Below are 3,835 nucleotides of genomic sequence, written 5' to 3'. Positions count from 1 at the left end.
GCCTCTGTCTACAACTCTGCATATCTCATGAAACGCGTTGATGTCGTGTGATGTCTGCGCAAGCAGGTGCGCGGAGGCATGGAAATACATATGTTGACAGGCAGGACATCGTATCATTGCATTCGGACCGAATTCGATGATTGGACGACCATTTTTTTGGTCCTGAGACTTCCACAGAAGATATATGTACATGTTTTAATATTTAGTTATTTTTGATTGCTATCAAGATGTGAAGAGAGTTTCAACCAGAATAACAAAAAGTATTTTTGAAACAATTGCCTATTCCCTACTTTTAACAATTGTTTTCATGCAGCCTTACATTTGCATGTTATTTTAATTGAGCCAGGAGGTCAGTCTGTGACATTTAGATCCTCTATAGAGCTGTACTGCCTTGATGAGAATTTGTACGCAAACCTGAAAGGTTCATTTGCCATGGCATCCCTCGGGGATTCAAATGGGTTTTTGTAATGGGCTTTTTCAAATTATAAGTAAAATAAGGCCTGAAGTAAACATTCAGTCAAAAAAAACATAAGCTATATAAGTACAGCATTTTTTTTTTTTAACATGGCATCTTGAAAATTCAGATTTGAGATATATTGAGTATAATTCATGTTGTAAAACAAGACATCCAAGTATCTGCAGGTCATGTTAACCAAAACAAATATTTCACTCATAATTTGAACATCTAAAAAAATCTATTCAAAAAAATCCAGGAAATTCCAAAGGAAACTCATGGCTTGAAAATGCTTGTACTCTTCCAGATTTTTGGACTACAACCTGAACAGCTCTATTCCTTTTCGCTATGCAGATTCATAGGTCAAAGTTCATCAAGCTTAACCAGTCAAAACAGCATAGCAACCACCTAGCAACACCCTAACAAAACACCCTAAAATCACACTGCTGAATTATTATACATTTTTATTTGCATTTCTGATGGGTGTCACTAATGGAAATAATAATAAGAAAAACTGTTTAATTCACAAGAATAACTAGAGAAAGATTAAGAATTAGGACTATTATGTGTCACTTTGTTTCTGTCATCTTTCATATTGACCTCTACCAAAATATAAACAAATAATAATAATAATAGTGTTTCTTCTCTGCTTTTACTGAAACTCTCAAATAATTCCCCCCTGACAGACTGAAATGACGCATCTTCTTCCCGGACCCAAAGGAGAAGAGCAAAGACATAAATCCCCCAGCGTTGCTTAAGAACTGAGTCTCTCTGCCAAATATATGGTTTTTGTGGGAGACAGGTTAAATTTAAGGAAGTCTCTTGGCTCAATTCATTTCACTGGAGCATTAGAGGAACATTGAGTTCAAATAGCACAGTAGGGAGAGTCATGTTGGTGCGTACCCTTGACATTACCTCTCAGACATCTCAAGGCTTTGAGTAGCTCTACAACACGAATTGATAATCGCTATATTTGGCTGTACAGGAAGTGTCTGCAACTCTTGAAATGAGTGGGCTTGATTATGTTTGTATGTTCCCTGCACTCAAACTCTGAGTAAGTGAATCCTACTTTTGTGTGAAACAGGCCTTCTTTATGGCTTCTGGTGAAATACAGTGTAATCAGTGCAAACTGCAGTCATTCGGGCTGATATGTTGCCAGCTGTGTGTGTGTGTGTGTGTGTGTGTGTGTGTGTGTGTGTGTGTGTGTGTGTGTGTGTGTGTGTGTGTGTGTGTGTGTGTGTGTGTGTGTTGTGTGTGTGTGTGTGTTGTGTGTGTGTGTGTTGCGTGCGTGCGTGCGTGCGTCCGTGCGTCCGTGCATATTTTGGGGACAAATTTGTACCCAGAAGTGACCAAAACCTGACAAATTGTCCAAAAACCTCCCTTTAGGGACGTCCTCGTTTGTAAATCTGGTATAAAAATAGAGTAATTAAAGTTTTGTGGTTTTTTTAATGTAAAAATGCAGAAAGTTTTGTGTGATGGGTAGGTTTAGGGGTTAGGGTTTGTGTAAGGGCATAAAATATACAGTTAGTACAGTATAAAAACCATTACGTCTATGGGATATCCCAATTTAGATAACTAAGTAAACGTGTGTGTGTGTGTGTGTATGTTAGAAGAACAATTTCACTGAAATCGCAACAGAAAACAAAGAGTATTTCAGTTAATCAGACAGTTTGTCTGTTATCTAAGAGATCTGATTCACTCTGCATTGGAAATCAATCTCAATTTTGATCATTTCATTTTAAGCCACGTCATTTTTTCACTTAAGATGTATTTTTAGGTTTCCAGTGATTTTAGCCTGTTTCATGTTCTGACTTTTCCCTGTGCTAAAATCACAATCAGATCACTCTGGGCTTTTCAGAAGGAGGGGTTTGTAGAAATTGGCGCGTTTCCAACAGACTGGGAATAGAGGTACTTCAGTAATGTGCAGTATGTGAAGCATAATGTGTTTTGTGAGCATTAAAGCATGTTAACTTTTTCTATATCACTCAATGAACAAAAATGAACATTAAAATATAATCATACAGTATGACCCCTTTAATGCACGGCCTCTAATGCTTTATTTTGATTAGGCATCAAATACTCACATGGGTGGAGGAAGAGAGGTCAGACACAATAGCGGGAGTCACAGTGAGTCACAGGATCTTGAGGTCAAGTTTGTTGCCAGGTTTGTCTTGGCAGAGGCTTGGGAAAAGGAACTGTGTATGATCTGATACTGTAAATGTGAGGTTGTAAATGTACAGTTGTATACTAAAATCATTGTTTAGAAGAAAAAGCAGGGTGTTATCTTTCAAAAAGAGGTTGAGAATCCCATTGGGTTTGTTTAGGGAGATGTCCTGTACTGGTATGCAGTCACTAAAGACTGAATTTAGCTGGGTGGGAGATAGTTTCACAGAATAATAACAAACGCTCATTCCTGTACAGCTTAACACTGAATGCATTTGTTGTGTTTGGCAAACAAGCAGGCAGGAGGATCAGCAGCACTCGATCCGAACAGACCAGAAAGTGTGTGTGCTTTTGAACTGGAGTGCTGCATATTCAGGACAAGCACTAATGTAAGTGGTGCAACATAAATCACATTCCTAGATAACACTGAAGGATAAAAATAGAAGATGCAGCAGCAATTAAAAACGTATTTTGTCTGGGCTTCGAAATCACTCTCGAAGACTTGGGTTTTGATGGCAGAAGAAAAGACTTTGTTATCAGAGATATAAAGCCGAGTTGGTCTGCAATGCAAATGTTATACATAATATAGGCTACAGTTTTCCATATACTTCAATCGAAGGCAGAGTCACTAAATGCCACTTTACTATACATCCCAACCTATGTTATAAAGCAAGAGATCTCAGTTCATCACGTTTTCTCATATAATGGTAGCACAAAGAGGGATTAGTTCATCATATGTACATCATATCATATGTACATCATATGCACAAGATCATCACATGTTTTTGTCAGGGTTCTGTCACTTCTGTCTAGTTTATTTCTTGGTTTTGTGACAGAGCTTTGACACTCCTGTTTTGTCATGTCTTTGTGTGCGCTCTCTTGTCTGTGTGCATTGTTTCATGTGCGGGGCATGGTGTTTGGATCCCGGCACGTCGGTCTAGTTTGGTTTCGGGTTCTGTGTCGGGATTCGGACGTTCATGCTCCGCGTGTTTATATTCTGTCGTGAGCGCACAGGATGAGCTTACACTTGTCGTGTGAGCGTGCGGTATTTTTTGTTTGATTTGTTCTTGTTTTTTATTAAAGAAGCCCTTGTTTCCTGCACTTGAGTCCTCGCCTCATCTCCTCAACCCCAAACCCTGACAGTTTTTTCTTAACTCTTCATATGTGAGCACATTCCACTCTTTCACAGGCCTCTGCACACATAGTTCAACATGACTA

This window comes from Leuciscus leuciscus, assembly GCF_965113295.1.
Source record: "Leuciscus leuciscus genome assembly, chromosome: 1".
Lineage (NCBI taxonomy): Eukaryota > Metazoa > Chordata > Actinopteri > Cypriniformes > Leuciscidae > Leuciscus > Leuciscus leuciscus.
The sequence above is the reverse complement of the archived record's forward strand: the minus strand, read 5'-3'. Positions refer to the sequence as shown.